Source organism: Podarcis cretensis, assembly GCF_951804945.1.
Source record: "Podarcis cretensis genome assembly, chromosome: 10".
In the NCBI taxonomy this organism is placed as follows: Eukaryota; Metazoa; Chordata; class Lepidosauria; order Squamata; family Lacertidae; genus Podarcis; species Podarcis cretensis.
The window spans coordinates 8,347,152-8,369,744 of record NC_137179.1 but is presented as its reverse complement, the minus strand read 5'-3'; the positions used below and the strand labels follow the sequence as shown (position 1 = coordinate 8,369,744).

Sequence of the window (22,593 nt, the reverse complement as noted above, 5' to 3'; positions counted from 1 at the left end):
CATGTAGATCCATGCTTTTTAACCACGTTTTTGCACCATTGCAGCCCCAGACAACAGTGGGTGCGTGATTTTTGGGGGGCAGGCTGTAGCCATGGACATGCTATGTGATCTGATGGTGAATTTGGGCTGACCCAATGCAAAGATCCTTAGGATCCATGTGGATCCATGCTTTTTAACCACATTTTTGCACCATTGCAGCCCCAGGCAACAGTGGGTGCCTGATTTTGGGGGGGGCAGGCTGTAGCCATGGACATGCTATGTGATCTGATGGTGAATTTGGGCTGATCCAATGCAAAGATCCTGAGGATCCATGTGGATCCATGCTTTTAAACCACATTTTAAGTGGGGAGGGAAGGAAAAACACAGAAGGGACAAGGAGCAGGAGAGGGGTGTGCAGAGAAGCAGCTGGCTAAGAATGCAGGAGAGGGGTATAACGGGAGGGAGGAAAGGAAGGCAAAAGTTTTCCCTCACCTACCCACCCAAGCCAGCCAGCTCTCTCTCTCTCTCTCTCTCTCTCTCTCTCTCTCTCCCTTCTGCATGTTTTCAGCTTTCCCCTCTGCTTGCCTGGAGGGGAGGGGCTTTCCCTGCTCTTTGTTCCGTTTGAGCAAAGACAGCAAGGAAACAGAGGTGGGTGGGCAGTAAGACCCTGAGGCAGAATGCCGGAAAGCAGCCGCTTCCTCTTTTCAAGTTTCCCTTCTAGGAGACGCGCGGTTTGATTTTTGCCTGCTTTTTTTTTGCCTCCCCTCGCACCAATTGGCTCCATGCACCACACATTCGCTCAATAACACGCACAGACATTTCCCCTTCCTTTTTAGGAGAAAAAAATCTGCGTGTTATAGAAGGAAAAATACGGTAGGTACCGCTCTGGCAGGAAGGTAAACAGCGTTTCCATGCGCTGCTCTGGTTTGCCAGAAGCGGCTTAGTCATGCTGGCCACATGACCTGGAAGCTGTATGCCGGCTCCCTTGGCCAATAAAGCGAAATGAGCAACGCAACCCCAGAGTCGGTCACGACTGGACCTAATAGTCAGGGGTCCCTTTACCCTTTACCTTTAACCACAACCTTACAAGTTGTGACGATTTGCTACGAAGTAGGCAAAACCCAAATGGCACCAGCCAATCAGCCAAATGGAAAAATTCCTACCAGGCTCCTGCCCCAAAGCAGATGACCCCATGACAGGCATAGCAAGGTCAGTGTGAACAAACCCTAAATAAAGGGAGGGTGGGCGGGTATTCCGATGTGCGCAGCGAAAAGAGAAAGCTCAACGCTGCACACAGGGAACATATATAGCACCCCCATCAATCAAACAAAATTGCAACAATAAATTTCCCCCAGCAGCAATTGAAGGTGTCCAATCAAAGTAACCCGCCCAGCGACAGGAGATGTCATGGTTGCTCCCACCGCAACACATGGTCTCCATGAAGTAGAATCTGCTTTATCTGACCAAAATCTTCCAATATTCCACTTCTTTGGAGATCCACGAATTCCAGTGTTTTGAGAGAAGGAGAAGAACTTTTCTCTATCCACGCTTCTCCTGCCTCAAAGTTTCCTAGATATTTCACCTAGTGAGAAACTCCCATGTTCACTTCGGCCAATTGTATCTAACCAGCTACAGGAATCTACCCACAATAACCTACCGCCATGTATGACAGAAACCACACTTTCCTCCACACTTCAGGCTTTCTGTAAATTTCTCTAAATTTAATAAAGTTAATTTAAGCAAATAAGCAATATCCCTGCTTTCTAACCTTTCTAGCCTCAATATTTGGTGCCTTCTGTCGCTTCCAAGGCTTCACTATTAAAAGTTTTGCTCTGGTAAATATTACTTCAGGGGTCCCTGGAATGCAATCCTTTGAAAAACGGTTGAGTAATTCTTTGTTAAGTTCTTGCTGCCTCCTGCTGCCACAGGAGCTGCCTTATTCCAGGATTCTTTGGAGGGAAGGAGTCAGAGGTGGCAGGGAAAAAGCAGCACCTTCCATTTTATCTCAGCTGCAAAACGCGCCAGGCTAGCCCTGGCTCTCAGCTTCAACACCCAAAAGAACTTGCTTCTGCCTCCATTGCAAGTTTGGATCCAGCACAGAGCAAGCAAGTCTCTGTGGACTCAGCTACATTAGTAAAAAAAACAACGATTTGAATGTGTTATAAACATGCAACACCAGATGGCGCTAGAGAGCAGAATTTTTTTCTACACGATTTTTCATAGGGTTCCCCCCCCCCACTTTTGTTATAACCAGTGCTTTTTTCTGGGGGTACACATACCCCTAAACATTTTGTGAATCTAAGTTTGGCCTCATTGAGGGGCAGTATTTCAATATGAGTAGGAAAATGAAAGTACCCCTAAACATTTTTTTTAATAGAAAAAAGCACTGGTTATAATCTAATTTCTGACTTTTTTTTATAGCATTTCCCCCTTGTGTGTAGATCCATCCTGTGTCTCCAGCCTGCTTGCAGCTCAGATCTTGCACGCTACACACTCCCTCTGCCCTTGTTTATTGCATTATATCCCAGCTTTTTAAAAAATGCATTTATATTCCCAGCGGCCTCTGAAGATGGCCTGGAAACTTCATCTGGTGCAGAATTCGGTGGCCAGATTGCTACTGAGGTGAAACCATTAGCACATATAACACCAATCCTGGCCCGACTGCCCTGGCTACCAATCATTTTCTGCGCCCAATTCAAAGTGCCGGTTTTGACTTATAAACCCTTAAACAGTTCAGGACAACAATACCTCAAGGACTGCTTCTTCACTTATGAACTGAACAGGATCCTGCAATCATTATCTGAGGCCCTTCTTTGTGTGTCTCCTTCACAAGAGATTTGGAGGGTGGCAACACGAGAACGGGGCCTTTTCTGCAGTGGCTCCCCGTCTGTGTAATGCTGTCCCCAGGGAGGTTTGTGTGGCATTTTCATTATACATCTTTAGGCACCAGGCGAAAACATTCCTCTTCAACCAGGCATTTGGTTGATTAGCAGTCTATGTCCTTTTCAATGCATTTGTGCGAGGGGTTATTGTTTTGTTTTGTTCTTGTTTTTATTATGTATGTACAGTACTTTGTGGTTTTATGCTATATTTTTTATGCTGCAAACCTGACCTGTGCCACAAACTAGATTTAATGAACACTCACATCAGAGTGCTCTCTAAATTGATAGTTATAGGCTTTTATATAACCTTGTATGCTCTTCCACATCTGTTTAATGCCCCTAACCCTTCTTTTAGATTTTTAAAGATTATTTTAGATTCTTTTATATATACCTTCTGTTTTAATACTTTTTAGCTTTCCAAAATATTTTACAGATTCTAAATGATTGCACCACACCCCACTTATGCTGGTCTATGACCGTAATAAAAATTTGATGCTGCTGCAAGCCACCCTGTGATCTTTGTATGAAAGGCAGGGTCTTTTCCAGGGAGTCTTCTCTTCTCATGAGGTGGCCAAAGTACTGGAGCCTCAGCTTCAGGATCTGTCCTTCCAGCGAGCACTCAGGGCTGATTTCCTTCAGAATGGAGAGGTTTGATCTTCTTGCAGTCCATGGGACTCTGAAGAGTCTCCTCCAGCACCATAATTCAAAAGCATCAATTCTTCAGTGATCAGCCTTCTTTATGGTCCAGCTCTCACTTCCATACATCGCTACTGGGAAAACCATGGCTTTAACTATACGAACCTGGAGCAGGAACCGGCAAGCCACTCCAGCATCCCTGCCGAGAAAACTCCATGGACAAAGACAACAGGGTGGGTCTATGACCTGTAATTAACCATGCTAGTTAATCAAAACCTCAGTATGTAATGGCAGTAGCTGTGCTTTTGTGCATTTCTGGGTCTGTACACCATTAAAAGGCCAGATGGAATGAACTCTTGACCAGACCCAGCAAGACTCTCCTTATGTTCTCACACCTTATGTAAAAGCATAGCAGCCTCACCAGAAAAGGAACATGGCAACCATAGGAGCTGAGGGGTCTCCCCCCAAAAAAATATATATTTGAGGGGGCCGAGCACACCCAAAGTTGATGGACATTGACATTCAAATGGTGTGAAATATACTCGGAGTCGAGTGTGAATTTTATGCTCTTTATTCAGCTCATAGTAGCAATGAATGAAACTTTCCCCAAAACCTCTAGCTATATATACAGTGGTACCTCGGGTTACATACGCTTCAGGTTACAGACGCTTCAGGTTACAGACTCCGCTAACCCAGAAACTGTGCTTCAGGTTAAGAACTTTGCTTCAGGATGAGAACAGAAATCGTGCTCTGGCGGAGCGGCGGCAGCAGGAGGCCCCATTAGCTAAAGCGGTGCTTCAGGTTAAGAACAGTTTCAGGTTAAGAACGGACCTCCGGAACGAATTAAGTACTTAACCCGAGTTAACACTGTACATTATTTACACAATGGACCCCGCTTGACTGGCTAATTCCGGGCTGCTCCTGCAGGCCAATCAGGTTGCTGATTCACTTCATCCAGGAGCCTGATTGGCTGCTCCTGCAGACCAATCAGGTCACTGATTCACTTCCACCTGGAGCTGGATTGGGTGGCTCCTGCGGACCAATCAGACTGCTGCATTCTGGACCCTATTTTTCTAGGATTCAGCTAAGTACATAACATGGTGTGTGTGCACCTTGTCATTTGATCAATTATGCAGCTTGGGGCTTACTTGTCCCCCCATATTTTATTCAAGTTGGGACTCCTGATGGCAACCCTAACCTCCACCCATCCCCTATGGGAGGAGAGAGCCCAGCACCCAGGGCTGAGTCCCAGATCCCCACCTGCATCTTCCACCAGCATCATTTGACTGCATCCCCCTTCCAGGTGTGTTTGTGGTCCAGGCAGAGGGGGAAATGGAACATGGGGCCACCTTCTGCTCTCTACAAGGCTTCGGAGCTCATCTCCTCCCCTCCAGCCTCAGGAATATACTTTGTCATCCTGCTTTTCACACCCTGCAGTTAGAGCCAGGAGAGGTGAGAGCAGTCGCTATAGTAACTCCTTTCAAGCCTTCTGCTAATTCTGTTCCCTTGCTTTCCGAGAAAAGGTTCTTAATTTCCCCTTCCTCTCGTTTTCCCCCTAGAGCTGCTTTGGATGTTCATTTTCATTCTAGTTTAATTTTTTTTTTTGCATTTCCAGGAGAACAAATCCAGCGTTATCTCCCCGGTGTCCCAAGATGCTCAAGCTCTGGATTCAGCCATAGGCTGTGTGTCTCTCTCTTTTTTATTATTATTAAATTTTGACATAAATATATTTCACAAACATACAAAAGACAAAATGAAAAAGAAAAAAACAGAAAAAGAGAAAAACAAACAAACAAACAAAACATGAAATACATACAACTTTGATGACATTGATCGACTTCCCTTTATCTCGATTTTGGAAATTATTATCTTGTTTATCTATCTGCTGTGTCTATTCCTTAATAAAACTTTTTACGTAGTAAGCGTTGTCTCATGCCTACTGTGATTTCTATAAGTACATATGTGTTTCTGATCAACATTTTAATTTTCCCCTTGTCTCTATTTCCATATATATCCTAAATTTATCCCATTCATTGTTAAATTTTGCACTTCTTTGATTTCTTATTTTCTGTGTCAATTTAGCCAGCTCCAAATAATCGGATAATTTAAGTTGCCCCTCCTTTAGTGTTGGGATTTTTGGTGTTTTCCAGTACTGTGCTATGAGAGTTCTGGCGGCCACCGTTGCATATTGAAAAAAGGTTCTATCTTCTTCTTTGATATCCTTACCAATTATCCCCAGCAGGAAGGCTTCGGGTTTTTTAACAAACGTGTATTTAAGAATTTTTTTTAATTCATTATAGATGGATTGCCAAAATTTTTTGAGAATCTCGCACGTCCACCACATATGAATGAATTCGCCCTCCTTGCTCTTACATTTCCAACACAGTTTATCACCCGTTCTATACATTTTATGTAGTTTTACCGGCGTTATGTACCATCTGTACATCATCTTATACATATTTTCCTTTAGTGTCGTGCATGCTGAAAAATTCATATCTTTACACCACAATGCCTTCCATTTGTCAAACTCTATGTGTGGCTGTGTGTCTCAAAGGGGGAGACATAGTTAGAGATGCCCTCTCTCACCTGTCTGCATACAAGCAACCCTCCAACATTTCTCCAAGAAAAATAGGGAGGTCTAATAATAATAATAATAATAATAATAATAATAATAATAATGTCCCATCCATCTGACTGGGTTGCCCCAGCCACTCTGGCCTGTTTCCAACTTATATAAAAACATATCCAAAAAATTTAAAACATTAAAAAAAACCCAACACTTACCTTTACAGGGCTGGCTTCAGATGTCTTCTAAAGGTTGTATAGCTACTTATCTCCTTTTTTAAAATTTATTTAATCATTTTTTCGATACAAACCACAACCGCAAAAGACACACACAACAAAAAAAAAAAACATAATAACAATAATAACACAATTTGACAATTCAGATTTGAATACACTGATATACCTACGACTACACCTTGTGAAACAATATTTTCCCACCTCTCTCTCCTCCCCCTATTTCCCACCACTATCCGCCTTATCACTTAAATATTTGTTCCAGATTTCTTCATATTTATCCATTTTTATTTTGCGTCGAAATGCAATTCATTCGTATGAAGCTAGTCTGTCCATATTATCAATCCATGTGCTCAATGGAATCTTTTTGCGGCTCTTCCAATTCATCAAAACAAGTTTTTTTTTGCTTCAGATATAGCACGGTACATCCATATTATTATTTTTTTGACTCCTTGAGTGGCTGGGAAGCCCAGCCAGATGGGCGGGGTATAAATAATAAATTATTATTATTATTATTATTATTATTATTATTATTATTATTATAGCATATGGGAGCCAGATGCTTGTCATCTACCCTGGTGAGAGGAACTTTGGAGTGCAGGAAGAGCAGTGCCAGAAACTTTGTTGTCAGTTCACTCTTGTTCTGCATTGTATTTGTGTACTTAAAACCATATTGCTTTGTCTTTCTGTTGATATTCTGTGTTGGTTGTCTTTTGCTGTGTCGTGCCTTTGCTAATGAAGAGTTAAATCCAAAAGTGAAGAGTGCGATTTTCTAAAGTTACAGCCTCCACTGTCTAGTAGGATCTTCTTGAGTTCTCAGGTATTTATGAGTTCTCTTGTCAGTGGGATGTGGGTTGTCAGGGGAGGTGTGAGTGGGGGAATCATGGAGAATTGCCTTTTTCTCTTCCCCTCCCTCCCCAAAGCGCGCTGCAAATGTGAATCTCCATAACTTGTTCTTTGCAGAACTCTGAGCAAAGCTCTGCTGGAGAAGGCTGAGGATGGGAACAAATAGCCGGCTGCAAATTGCATTTAAATTGGAAGAGAATGGTTTTCATTTGGACAGGAAACCCCTCTCCAACTCCTGCCACCACCATCCCCTTTAAAAATCCTATTAATGGTAATGCAAGGTGGACTCAATCACCGCGCGGAGATAGGGCAATAACGGCTTAACAAATTTATTTTGCGAGAGTAATCTCTTTGGGGCTGCAAAAAAATGAGAGCCTTTCTGAGATGACGGTGCCGTAAAATGGAGAATCTGAGCTCCATTAATAAACAACGAACTGATTCATCGCAGGCTGAGCATGTGGAGGGGAAGAGACTTTGTTTGTCTGGTGGTTTGGAAGAGAAAGGGAATATGAAATCTTAGCAAGAAGGTCAGCCATTGTCTTGTAATTGTTTAGTTGTTTAGTCGTGTCTGACTCTTTGTGACCCCATGGACCAGAGCATGCCAGGCACTCCTGTCTTCCACTGCCTCCTGCAGTTTGGTCAAACTCATGTTCGTAGCTTCGAGAACACTGTCCAACCATCTCGTCCTCTGTCGTCCCCTTCTCCTTGTGCCCTCCATCTTTCCCAACATCAGGGTCTTTTCTAGGGAGTCTTCTCTTCTCATGAGGTGGCCAAAGTATTGGAGCCTCAGCTTCACGATCTGTCCTTCCAGTGAGCACTCAGGGCTGATCTCCTTCAGAATGGATTGGTTTGATCTTCTTGCAGTCCATGGGACGCTCAAGAGTCTCCTCCAGCACCAGAATTCAAAAGCATCCATTCTTGGGTGATCAGCCTTCTTTATGGTCCAGCTCTCACTTCCATACATCACTACTGGGAAAACCATAGCTTTAATGATACGGACCTTTGTTGGCAAAGTGATGTCACTGCTTTTTAAGATGCTGTCTAGGTTTGTCGTTGCTTTTCTCCCAAGAAGCAGGCGTCTTTTCATTTTGTGACTGCTGTCACCATCTGCAGTGATCACGAAGCCCAGGAAAGTAAAAAGCCATTGTCTAGTTTGCATCAATTTAGCCTGGAGAGGAGAGCTTGTGTAACTGAGACCCTCTGTCTCTTGTGCTCTTGTTCTGCTCCCTGGTCAGCCACTGTGAGGACAGGATGCTAGATTAGATGGGTCATTGGCCTGATCCAGCAGGATCTTCTTAGCTTCTCACCCTTCTGCCTAAGGGTAGAGCTTCAGCTGATCTGTGTTGAGGAACAAACAAGGGGAGGAGGCTATTTCTTCCACCCGCTGCCTGTTGGCTTCCTAGATAATAATAATATAATAATAATTTATAATTTATACCCCGCCCATCTGGCTGAGCCTCCCCAGCCACTCTGAGCAGTTCCCAATCGAGTGTTTAAAGCAATACAGCATTAAATATTAAAAACTTCACTAAACAGGGCTGCCTTCAGATGTCTTTTAAAGATAAGATAGCTGCTTATTTCCTTCACATCTGAAGGGAGGGCATTCCACAGGGTGGGCGCCACTACCGAGAAGGCCCTCTGTCTGGTTCCCTGTAACCTCACTTCTCGCAATGAGGGAACCGCCAGAAGGCCCTCGGCTCTGGACCTCAGTGTCCGGGCAGAACGATGGAGGTGGAGACGCTCCTTCAGGTATACTGGGCCGAGGCCATTTAGGGCTTTAAAGGTCAGCACCAACACTTTGAATTGTGCTCAGAAACGTACTGGGAGCCAATGTAGGTCTTTCAAGACCGGTGTTATATGGTCTCAGCGGCCGCTCCCAGTCACCAGTCTAGCTGCCGCATTCTGGATTAATTGCAGTTTCTGGTAAAGGTAAAGGGGACCCCTGACCGTTAGGTCCAGTCGCAGATGACTCTGGGGTTGCGGCGCTCATCTCGCTTTATTGGCCAAGGGAGCCAGCGTACAGCTTCCGGGTCATGTAGCCAGCATGACTAAGCCGCTTCTGGCGAACCAGAGCAGCGCATGGAAACGCCGTTTACCTTCCTGTCGGAGCGGTACCTATTTATCTACTTGCACTTTGACATGCTTTCGAACTGCTAGGTTGGCAGGAGCAGGGACCGAGCAACGGGAGCTCACCTCGTCATGGGGATTCGAACCACTAACCTTCTGATCAGCAAGTCCTAGGCTCTGTGGTTTAACCCACAGCGCCACCCGCGTGCAGTTTCTGAGTCACCTTCAAAGGTAGCACCACGTAGAGGGCATTGCAGTAGTCCAAGCGCAAGATAGCTAGATGCAGCCGGTTGGCCACCATGGAAAACAGGATGCTGGAATAGATGGTCCTTTGGTTTAATACAGCTGAGCTCTTCCTCTGGCTGAGCAGAGCTTTGAATTGTGGCCTCCCAGGTCCAAGTCTTGCTCTTTACCCATTAACACACAGACAACTCTTTCTTCTCTCTTTACGCAGATGCTAAACAGCTGTTGGTCCTATTTGAACTCCGATTAAAGCAATGCTTCCCCCACAGCTGGGTGCTGCTATCAGAAGCAGGATCACAGTATGGAACTGGTAGACAGCTGTAGGATCCTAGGTGGGCAAAGATTTGATCCGGCGCTTCCTGGTACCGCGGGGGCTTCTCCTGTGTGGAATAATTAATGCACGCAAAATGCTTTTGAAGATGAGAAGCGCTAAGTGCTGTTATTATTGTTGTTATTAGAGGCCATCTCTGCTTATACCGATTGGGGGGAAACAGATAATTGCTGCCTTTCATCTTCTCCCTGTTGCAGAGAACTGAAAGCCCTCATTTTTTTTTTGAGAGGAAATGAAAGAAGGACAAGTTTGGAGGGAGGCAATGGGGGACAAGGAGGCAGTTGCCTCTTGGGATGGCGAGGGAAATCTGTTTTAAGCAGACTTATACACAGTGGCAAACCTAGACAGCATCTTAAAAAGCAGAGACATCACCTTGATGACAAAGGTCTTGCAAAGCTATGGTTTTCCCAGTAGTGATGTATGGAAGTGAGAGCTGGGCCATAAAGAAGGCTGATCACTGAAGAATTGATGCTTTTGAATTCTGGTGCTGGAGGAGACTCTTGAGAGTCCCATGGACTGCAAGAAGATCAAACCTATCCATTCTGAAGGAAATCAGCCCTGAGTGCTCACTGGAAGGACAGATCGTGAAGCTGAGGCTCCAAGACTTTGTTCACCTCATGAGAAGAGGAGACTCCCTGGAAAAGACCCTGATGTTGGGAAAGATAGAGGGCACATGGAGAAGGGGGCGACAGAGGACGAGATGGTTGGACAGTGTTCTTGAAGAGACCAGCATGAGTTTGACCAAACTGCAGGAGGCAGTGGAAAACAGAAGTGCCTGGCGTCCAGGGGGTCACGAAGAGTCGGACACGACTAAATGACTAAACAATAACAAACATACACAGTGGTAGTTCTGAATTGATTGTGCTTTCCCCATGTTAGATGGCCTCTTGCATTGAGGACCCACTCAATTCCAAAATGCTTATGCATTACCATGTTGTGGTTGTTGTTTTAAAAAAGCCTGAATAATTATATGCAAAATTAAATGTGCACAATATGCATATATTGAAGGGCTATAGCTTAGTGCTAGAACAAATGCTTGGCATGTAGAAGCTTCCAGGTTCAATCTCTGGGGTCTTCAGGCAGATTCCCTGTTTGAAACCCTGGAGAGCTGATGCCAGTCAGTGGGGGCGATATTTAGCTAGGTGGGTCGATGATCTGAACTGCTACAAGGCAGCTTGCTATGTTCCTATGTCAGAAGAAGAAGGGAGATCCTAATGTATTGTTGTGAGTTTGAGAGGTTCTGTCTGGATGATGCCCTGAGTCCTTTCCAATTCTTGGGGGTCCTGTACCCAATGAGGGTTAAACTCTGATAGAGGATTCTATTGCTGAACTAGACAGACAAGGTTTTTTTATGCCATTAGTATTGTTATGTGTGTGGAGGAAAAACTTAAAACATGTTGCAGAGTTCCCAAAATAGACCAGAGACAATTGTACTTCACTGCTACTGAAGGCAAATGAGCACCATGGTCACAAATCCAGTACATTCAGTATTGGCACAGTCCATAAGAAATCCAGTTGCAGCAGACTTAACTTAAACTAACAAGAACTTATAATAAGTCTAAACCTTAGCACTAAGCATACTATGTACACCACACCAGACTGAAAAGAGATAGAAAGAGAAATTGAAACCCAGGTTTCTTCTGGCCCTACTTTTATAGTCAACATGACCTTGACAGAAGAGATAAGAGAACCAGTTTAAACCAGCTGTACTCAGCTTCTCTGATGGAATAACCCAAACATCATGAACCTTCTGCTTGCTTCTTTTCCAGAACCCTCTTGAACTATGCAGAACAGGAAAGATCTCTACACATCAGATCACTATTTTCTGCAATAAGAAATGCAAACTGACACTTAGCTGAAGAAGAAGAAGAAGAAGAAGAAGAAGAAGAAGAAGAAGAAGAAGAAGAAATTGATATCTTGGATTTGATATCCTGCTTTATAAATACCCTAAGGAGTCTCAAGGCAGCTAACAATCTCCTTTCCCTTCCTCCCCCACAACAAACACTCTGTGAGGTGAGTGGGGCTGAGAGACTTCAGAGAAGTGTGACTGGCCCAAGGTCACCCAGCAGCTGCATGTGGAGGAGCGGGGAAGCGAACCCGGTTCACCAGATTACGAGTCCACTGCTCTTAACCACTACACCACAGCTGGCCACATGTGTCCTCATCAGCATCCCAAAAGAATGGGCTAGGCTGCCAGAGCTACAGCGCATTGCAGTAATACTATCTGGAGGTTTGCAGAGCCTGGAGTAGAGAGGTCCAGTCATTTCTGTCCAACAGGACTCCCCTTACCAATGTGAACACCCTAGAGGGTCTGTAGGGAAGGAGACAGTCTTTCAGATATCTGGAGGCCAAAGTCGTTCACACACTTATGTGAGCACCTTGAACTGAATAATAAAGCAGAGTGAAAATAAGCAAAAGTGAATGATATTTTTTAATATTCTGCATATCTGACACCCTGAGGGCTTATCTCTGTCAGCTGATTAAATAAAGTCTTTCCCTTAGCCTGGGAAATCAGACTCTGAGGAATGACACCAAGTTGCAGGTGGCAGGATCCTACACCCAGTGCTTAATTTCCTGTTCTAAATTGCTCAGATGCATCCATGCTGTTAATGAGTGTGATATGCAGAAGGTACCAGAAAGACACAGACCTGGTATTTGTTTTAAAATTGGGCTTTTTAAAAACAACAACATAACACTTTTTCTTTGTTCTGTTCTCACTTTGGGCATGAATCCTATAGCTTAACTTTTTTTGGGTGTTGCGAAGCATCTCGTTGCATATTGAAAGGGTACTTCTTTGGGGAAGGGGGCCTATATTGGAATTTGTTGTTGTTTAGTCGTTTAGTCGTGTCCGTCTGTTCATGACCCCATGGACCAGAGCACGCCAGGCACTCCTGTCTTCCACTGCCTCCCGCAGTTTGGTCAAACTCATGCTGGTAGCTTCAAGAACACTGTCCCACCATCCCATCCTCTGTCGTCCCCTTCTCCTTGTGCCCTCCATCTTTCCCAACATCAGGGTCTTTTCCATGGAGTCTTCTCTTCCCATGAGGAGGCCAAAGTACTGGAGCCTCAGCTTCAGGATCTGTCCTTCCAGTGAGCACTCAGGGGTGATTTCCTTCAGAATGGATAGGTTTGATCTTGTTGCAGTTCATGGGACTCTCAAGAATCTCCTCCGGCACCAGAATTCAATTCAATAATTTCAATATATTGGAATAACGGGGTCCAATTACCTTTTGAAGCCTAGGTTCAATCATGAGCATCGGCTGGGAATGTCTCCTGCCTGGAATTCCAGAGAGATGCTGCCAGCCAGTGTGGGCAGTACTGAGTTAGATGGACCCCATGGTCTGACTCTGTATGAGGTGGTTTCCTGGGTAGCTGTCATTGCCCCTTGTTTGAGTGACAGCACCCTCTCTGGGGGGCAGACAAGGATTATTGTCAGTAATTAGTTCAAAGAAGGAGTTAACTCTCTATTAGCAAATACATGGTCTCCACAGACTTGGTTGAGTGTCAGGAAGAGCAGCTCGTTTCTGGTGGTCTTCCTCCATGAAAACCATTTGCCAAGATGGAGAGTCCCACTTCCTCAGGGCTCTATGTGGAGCTACCTTTGAAGGTGACCTGGAAACTACAACTAATCCAGAATATGGCAGCTAGACTGGTGATTGGGAGTGGCCGCCGGGACCACAGATTTGTCTAACGCAGGCTTTCTCAACCTGTGGCTCCCCAGATGTTGTTGAACTACAACTCCCATCACCCCTAGCTAGCAAGGCCAGAGCTCAGGGATGATAGGAGTTGTAGTCCAACAACATCTGGGGACCCACAGGTTGAGAACCGCTGCTCTAATTATTGTTCTCCAACTGCCCACCACAAGAGAAACTGCAGATAAACTAAACCAGAATACGGCAGCTAGACTGGTGATTGGGAGTGGACGCCGGGACCACAGATTTGTCTAACGTCATTGTGACATCGGCACAGTTTCATTCTCAGCTCCTTTCCTCGCGATTCCTAAGTTGGAATCGGCCTTTTCCACAGCTGCCAAACGTTTTTGCTGCAGGTCCACTTGTCCCAACCTTGTGACGAAAAGATTGTGACAGAGCGTAGGGGAAGTGCTGCCAGCTTTTGATTTCATCTACCTTGATGAGTCCAGGTGTGCAGAAGCACAACAGGTGGCTGAATGGCGCAGTGTGTGTGTGTGTGTGTTGCATGTATTGAAGCCTGGAGGAATCTGGCCAAGCAAGGGCCAATCTAGGATTAAATATGATGTCTGGGGGCTGGTCAGAGGCAGATGGAAGCTAGCAGAACAGGAGACAAGCTCTGTTGGATCAAGACAAAAGTCCATCAAATTCAGCATCTTATTCTCACACTGCTAAACCTGATGCCCAGATGAGAAGCTACAAGCAGGACCTCAGCACAACTGAGAGCTTTTTGGCACTGCAGATCCCATGACTGACAGAACACGGCTTTATTAGGGCTGGCAGCCATTAAGGTTTCATACTTCCCTTCTGTTCTGTATCAGGTGTTTTGTTGTTTTTACGGGGATAGGGTTTTATTTGGGTGGGTGGGGTTGTTTAAAACTTGTTAAAGGTTTTATGTTAATTTGGAATTTTGTGTTTGTGGGCTGGAGTATTGTTTAGGTTTTGTTTTGTTTTGTTGGCGAGCATATTGCTAATTAGCATTTATACATTAGTTTTGTTAATTATATTTATTATGCTTTTATTATTTTCATTATGCATTTTGTGCTTCCTATATTGTAATTTTGTGTTGTGAATTGCTGTGAGACCTATGGGTAGTATACAAATTTGACAAATGATAAAATAATTACTTATTTAGAATTTATGAATATTTAGAATTTATGAATTCTAAACCATGGATCTGAATGATGGGTGTGGAGATGCTTTTGTGTTTGTGGGCTGGAGTATGGTTTAGAGGCTTTTTTTTTGGGAGGGAGCATATTGTTAATTAGCGTTTACACATTAGTATTGTTAATTATTTTAATTATTTTTATTATGCATTTTGTCCTTCATATATTGTGATTTTGTGTTGTGAACTGCCGTGAGACATATGGGTATAGGAAAGTATACAAATATAAAAAAATAATAAAACAGTATTTATTTAGAATTTATGAACTTTCAGAATTTATGAATTGTAAACCATGAGCTGAAGCCAGGGGTCAGCAAACTTTTTCAGCAGGGGGCCGATCCACTGTCCCTCAGACCTTGTGGGGGGCCGGACTATATTTTGAAAAAATGAAGAAGAAGAAATTCCTATGCTCACAAATAACTCAGAGATGCATTTTTAATAAAAGGACACATTCTACTCATGTAAAAACACGCTGATTCCCGGACCATCTGCGTGCCAGATTTAGAAGGCGATTGGGCCAGATCTGGCCCCCGGGCCTTAGTTTGCCTACCCATGGGCTGCTGAACAATGGGGGTGGAGATGCTCCTTTGGGTATACCGGGCTGAGGCTGTTTAGGGTTTCAAAGGTCAGCACCAACACTTTGAACTGTGCTTGGAAACATACTGGGAGCCAGTGAAGACCCTTTCTTCTATCTTTCTTTGGTGATCACTTGTAGCCGAGTAAGATTGTCTTCCATAAACACGGTTTCAACAATGAGTCTGTAAGTGACTGTGGAGGCCAATTCTGGATCCACACGTCCTTCCACAGTGGGGACATTGGTTTCCGGGTGGGAGTTGATCACAGTGTGGATTTGCCAAGCATGCCTTCCTCTTAGCACATTTCTCCCTTGCGTCCTGAGTTCGAGCGTCTTCAAAGCTCATGACACCTTTGGTAAAGGCTGTTCTCCAACTGGAGTGCTCGCAGGCCAGTGTTTCCCAGTTGTTGGTGTGCATACTACATTTTTAAAGATTTGCCTTGAGAGAGTCTTTAAACCTCTTTTGTTTAGGACTGGGGTTATGTGGTCCCGGCGGCCGCTCCCAGTCACCAGTCTAGCTCTTCTTCATTGAAGGCTTTTAATCAGCAGTTGGATGGCCATCTGCCATGAATGCTTCAGTCAAGGTTCCTGCATAGCAGGGGGTTGGACTAGATGACTCTACTTTCCTGCTGTACAATTCTGTGAGTCCTGTGGGCCAGAGAGAGATTTCCAGAGGGTCACTTTGGGCCCATGTACAGTGGTACCTCGGGTTAAGAACTTAATTCAGTGTGGTGTGGTGGTTAAGAGCAGTAGACATAATCTGGTGAACCGGGTTCGCTTCCCTGCTCCTCCACATGCAGCTGCTGGGTGACCTTGGGCTAGTCACACTCTCAGCCCCACTCACCTCACAGAGTGTTTGTTGGGGGGGGGGGAAAGGAGAATGTTAGCCGCTTTGAGACTCCTTCGGGTAGTGATAAAGCGGGATATCAAATCCAAACTCTTCTCTTCTTAATCCGTTCTGGAGGTCCGTTCTTAACCTGAAACTGTTCTTAACCCGAGGTACCACTTTAGCTAATGGGGCCTCCCGCTGCTGCCGCACCGCCGGAACATGATTTCTGTTCTCACCCTGATGCAAAGTTCTTAATCCGAGGTACTATTTTGGGTTAGCGGAGTCTGTAACCTGAAACATCTGTAACCTGAAACATTTGTAACCCGAGGTACCACTGTACCTGAGGTTCCCCATGCCTGGGGTACACAAGGGAAGATAACTGTTGAATTCATGTCCCACCTGAGGTGTTTTCTGCAAACAACTACTGTTGGAAACTGGATCTTGGGTGAAACAGACCTTTCGTCTGATGCAGCGAGACTCTTTGGAGATTGTTTGCCTGAGGTTGAGCTAAGAGAATCTTGGCTGACCAGCAACCTGAGAGAGAGAGAGAGATCAGTGTTAAGCGGCAACGTAGCATTGAAAATGTGAGCAGGCATCAACACCAGCATTTTTCCAACTCCGCACACCCACCCAACAACCATGGCAACTAGTAACTTGTTCTCTTTAAAGGGAGGGGTAAAAAAGAAAAAAGAAAACTGACATTCTTTTGAGTCTGCATATTAGACTGACCTCCTCTTTTTCTGTCATTTGTGCTTGGGAATGACTTTCAGAGGCCTGGGTTGGGGGGGGGGGAGGGAAGAGGAAGGGGGGGGGTTGGAAAGTGGAAGCCTTCCTGTTGCATAAGTTCTTTCGGTTGCTAAGCAATCAATGTGCTCTCCGAAGCCACCGAGACAGACCCTTGGCTTGCTGCGTTTCACTGTTTCATTTGCAATTTAAATTCCCTGACAGGCAGAGGCAACCAAGCTGTTCACTTAAGATTGCACACACACACACACACACACACAACCAGAAAAGGCGACGGGAGGGGGGGGGAGTTATATTGAAATATGAGGAATATCCAATGCCTCAAGTTCTTCATAAATTTCCCTTTGATAGTTGCGGTGAGATGAGATGGGAACACACACATACACAGAGGGAGAGGGAGAGAGGAGGTGGTGAAAGGCAAAAAAATGACATTGGCTCTAGACCCGGCCCACCTGTTGGTCATTTGGGATGTTGCTTCTGGAGCAGATTCAATGAGACGGGTCACCAACAGTTTCAAGGCATTTTGGCTCGTGAGAGAGAACGGCGACAAAAAATGGCGCCTCCCTCCTGACCAGGGAAAAGGGGTGGGGGAAGATCCACATCAGAAACAAAGCAGGAAGAAAGATCAACATTGGGATCTGCTGCCCTGGGGAATCTTGCCACCTGAAGCAGTCACCTCACCTTGCCTCATGGGTGGAACAATATTTTTTTTAAAAAAATCATTTTTATTGATTTTGCAATAAACAACATCCAATTAATATATCCAATCATAATAAAAAAACTAAAATAAAGAAGACCAAATTATAGTCCAAATTATAATTATTAATTTTTCGGAGCTCCCCACGGTCTGGATCTTTGAAGCATATCATGGGTGGTGCCAATCTTGAGCTGTTTAACCAAGTGGGAGAAATTCCCGGAGTGATGGCAATTAGCCACAATGGCTATGTTTTACTTCCGTGTCTGGAGGCAGTAAGTTGCTGGGACCCATTGGGATCGGGCCCTTCTTGCTAGCTCCCCATAGGCATCAGGTTGGCCAGTGTGAAAACAGGCTGTTGGACAAGATGGACCACTGGCCTGATCCAGCACATTCTTCTTACGTTTGTATCTGAAATTTGATTCACGGTAGTTTGCATTCAAAGGCGGACCTTCCTGATTTGCTCTTTCTGAAACGATACACGAACCGAAACAGAGCTCTCGTTTGGAAAGGCACACTTCTCAGATTTTTCCAGCGCTCTTCTCCACCCAAGGAACGTGTAGCAGAAGAATGAATATACTAAGGCATGCATAAAAATGCATGTAGCGATTGAGGATGACGTACAAAAGTGCTTGATGTTCGTGATAATTGCTTTGCAAATGTGTGCCTATTAGACAAAATGGCATATCTGTATATTAGGGAAAATTCACACTAAAATGCTATGGTTTTTCCTGATGACTTTTCGTTGTTGTTGTTAATCGCAGATAGACATGGAGAGGTGAAGTTCAGATTGGGGGGGGGGGGGAATACCATGTTGCCAGTCTAACAGTATCTGTAGCACACCAGACAAGAGGCCGCAAATTGCAGGAGAAGTGCCAGTTGAAAGGTCAGAAGGTTGGTCCCTTTAAGAGAGGCTGGTTCTCCAAAAAAATAAAAATAAAAAATAAAATAATATGTGTGTGTGTGGGGGGGGGGGGAGTGAGTCTAGGAAAGGTGGATTGAAGAAAGAAGTTTAGAAAGCCTTGATTGACTTCCAGTCCTAGTAAGAGAGGGATGCAGGTGGCGCTGTGGGTTAAACCATAGAGCCTAGGACTTGATGATCAGAAGGTCGGCGGTTCGAATCCCCATGACGGGGTGAGCTCCCGTTGCTCGGTCCCTGCTCCTGCCAACCTAGCAGTTCGAAAGCACGAAGTGCAAGTAGATAAATAAGTACCGCTCTGGCGGGAAGGTAAACGGCGTTTAGTCATGCTGGCCCCATGACCCGGAAGCTGTACGCCGGCTCCCTTGGCCAGTAAAGCGAGATGAGCACCGCGACCCCAGAGTCGTCCACGACTGGACCTAATGGTCAGGGGTCCCTTTACCTTTACCTAGTAAGAGAATGGCAGGGAAGATGGAGGTTTGGTGCAACAGAGCCGGCCCATTTTGATGTGCAGTTCCCTCTTAAGCTGCACGGATGAATCCAGCAAGAATTGACAGCTTTCTAGGGGAGCTTCTGCCCCTTGGACAATTGCAATTCAACAGGTGGAAATTCTCTTAGCCTGCAGATATATGAGCCTTTCCTGTTGAATTTCTGTCTGTAGGTTAGCAGATAAAGGTGCAGAAATCTTGTGAGGAGGAGGAGGGCAGGAAAAAAACACACGAGTTGGCAGTCCTTAATCTGACACAGATGTAGACATTAAAAATGGGTTAGCCGGTTTGGATTTGCAGTCACAATTCTTCTCTTTTGTAAACCCAAACCCAGTGGTGTCATCTCACTGACAAACAGAAGAGGGAGCCCTGCTCCTGTCTAACTATGCTGCAAGAAAGCAGCTTGGTGGGTGTTGAACATAGTGCACTGAAAGTCACGGAGAGGGTTGCTGAGCCTGGGAATTACTCAAAATGACAGAGGTGGTTCTAGGTTTGAGAGTTTTTGAGGCAAACAGCATTCTGACTGGCCTCTTCCTCCATTGCTGGGCTTACCTGCACCGAGCATCTGTATCCAGGTGCCACTTTAAGGTCCCACAATGCACTTGGCATAAGCATCGTTCACCGGGGCATTGTGGGAAATTAAAATGGCAGCTTGTCTCAGCCCAGCACTGAACACAATACTGGGGCAGGGGGAGAAAGATTAGGAATTAGCGGTGGGCCTCACCGGGTAATTGGAACCCTAGCACCTGCTCAAGGATGTCAGGTGCTGAACCCGGCTCTCCAAAATGATTAATAATAATAATAATAATAATAATAATAATAATAATTTATTATTTGTACCCCGCCCATCTGGGTGGGGTTCCCCAGCCACTCTGGGCAGCTTCCAACAAAGATTAAAAATACGTTAAAATGTCACACATTAAAAACTTCCCTGAACAGGGCTGCCTTCAGATGTTTTCTAAATGTCAGGTAGTTGTTTATCTCTTTGACATCTGCTGGGAGAGTGTTCCACAGGGCGGGTGCCACTACTGAGAAGGCCCTCTGCCTGGTTCCCTGTAACCTCACTTCTCGCAGTGAGGGAACTGCCAGAAGGCCCTCGGCACTGGACCTCAGTGTCCGGGCAGAACGATGGGGGTGGAGACACTCCTTCAGGTCTACTGGGATGAGGCGATTTAGGGCTTTAAAGGTCAGCACCAACACTTTGAAATGTGCTCGGAAATGTACTGGTAGCCAATGCAGATCTCTCAGGATGTGGTCCCGGCGGCCATTCCCAGTGACCAGTCTAGCTGCCGCATTCTGGATTAATTGCAGTTTCTGGGTCACCTCCAAAGGTAGCCCCATGTAGAGTACATTGCAGTAGTAGAACCGTAGAAGGGAGCCTGAGGGTCATCCAGTCCAAGGATGCTCAAGGATGTCAGGTGCTGAACCCGAGTCTCCAAAATGATTTGTGGGCAGTGGAAGGAATTGTGTATACAGGTAAAACAGCAGGCCTGCCTTTGGGAAAGAGAGGAGTGAAAAACGAAGCAGGGTGCAATGCAGAGAAAAAGAGTTAACTAGGAACCGAAGACCCAAGCTGATTTGGGAATCGCTTCCACGAGAAAACAAATTGTTATCAGAGACAATATCAACCTCTGCTGGTGGGGATCCTGTTCCTTTAACTGCAGCAGGCAGAAGTTCAACAGATGTAGCAGAGGCAGAGTTCACCTGCTGGTTTTCCGCCTGCTGGAAAAGCAGCAGCAGCAACCCCCCTGGCTACGGCCATGAAGCTCCCATTTCTTGGAGCGCAGAAATGTTTTGGGTAGAGCCCACTTGAGTGAGAAATCCAAGTGGCCAGCTGGCTCTCGTCCCGCTGTTTTGGCTGATAATCCATATGGACAGCAAAACGGACTAGGGGAAGTGTAAGCAGAGATTTGGCAGAAGCCGTCCTGGACTGCTCTAAAATGGAGGGATGCCGGGACTGCACTTTTCACCCAGTCCCCATACTTTGACCCTACAACCCTGACTCTTGTGTGTCTGTGTGTATGTGGTTAAATGATATTCCCAAATGTAGAAGCAAAAATTAAGAGGCTTAAGAACACCAGATCCCTGCTAGGGACCACATAACACCGGTCCTGAGAGACCTGCATTGGCTCCCAGTAAGTTTCCGAGCACAATTCAAAGTGTTGGTGCTGACCTTGAAAGCCCTAAACAGCCTCGGTCCTACATATCTGAAGGAGCATCTCCGCCCCCATCGTTCTGCCCGGACACAGAGGTCCAGCTCTGAGGGCCTTCTGGCGGTTCCCTCACTGCAAGAAGTGAGGTTACAGGGAACCAGGCAGAGGGCCTTCTCAGTAGTGGCACCTGCTCTGTGGAATGCCCTCCCATCAGATGTCAAGGAAATAAACAACTATCTGACTTAGAAGGCATCTGAAGGCAGCCCTGTTTAGGGAAGTTTTTAATGTTGGATGTCGTATCGTGTTTTTAATATTCTATTGGGAGCTGCCCAGAGTGGCTGGGGAATCCCAACCAGATGGATGGGTTATACATAAATTATTATTATTATTATTATTATTATTATTGAACAGGAAACAATAATTGGTGCAGATCTTGTGCTCATCTGTGGTCAGGTATGGAAATCAGTCAGGTGAATATATCAGTATTCATTTGCATCTTTTTTTTTAAGTCTGTCAAGAATACATAATTAATGACATTTTAAAAAACATTATTTGGATGTTTCCTTTCCACTGAAATGAATGTAAGTTCTGTACATTGTGGGGGGGAATTGCCCCTCGCAGGGTTTGTTTCAATCTTGTTTCTTCAAGTATTTTCACAGTTCCACCAGCACACTGACTTGGGAGGATGCCTTGCTGAATTTCTGATTTCTGACGCTGATTTCTGATTCAATATGCACTGAATGGCGCTCCTAATTCTGGATTTCCCCATCCAAAAAAAGATGGCATGCGACAATATCCTTGAATAAATAATCTTTGGGGTTTTGCAAGGCATTCTTATTTTTAGAAACGAAATGAAACACAGACATGCTTTCTGTTTTTAAAACAGAGTTTCATGGTATGGCAGGCTACGGCTTTATATATTTAACGACCTGTTTCAGTCGCTGCCCTTTCTTTGACGGACGTTAACACGGAACCTTTTAAATCCTGCTGGAGAAACATTCCAGCCACTCTGTAAAAGTGCATGTTTCCCCAGGGCTTTTCAGTCTCTGTCCACTAGAATGGCAGTTCCCAGGGAGTGGCAAATGAAGCAAACATTCGATTTCTAGGGTGGCTGCAACTAAAATTCACTTCAGAACAGGGCTTTTCTGGAAAGCCACTTCCGCCCTACAGAGGAGGTGGGTTTGCGGGCTGCACGGCCCCAGCACGATTGGGGGGATTCCCAGCCGCGTCACCCCCTGGCCAGCCAATCGGCTGGCTCTGGGGGCGTGGCCTGCCCTATTTAAGGCAGGACGCGGCTGGGGATCTCCCTCTTTGTCGCCTGCCAGCTGTTCTGGTTTTTCCTACCCTCCCGCCCTATAAGGTTTTTGTTCCTTGGCCTTGCTATGGACCTTGGTTGGTCGCCATTGAGGGGCCTGGTAGGAATTTTCCCACTTGGCACCAGCCACTTGTTTTTGCCTACCTCGTAGCAAATCGTCACAACTTTCTTGGTATTGGCGGTTAGGCGTTGGTATAGTTCTGTAGATGGAAGAGGGGAGGTAGCACCATCACCTGCCCC

The 22,593-nt window shown here is 45.3% G+C and overlaps 1 long non-coding RNA gene across 1 annotated transcript in view; it reads left to right on the top strand.

Moving 5' to 3' along the window:
- Nucleotides 1–22,593, top strand: part of LOC307225376 — a 299,930-nt gene that overhangs the window by 143,646 nt on the left and 133,691 nt on the right. The gene's annotated exons all lie outside the window — the stretch shown is intronic.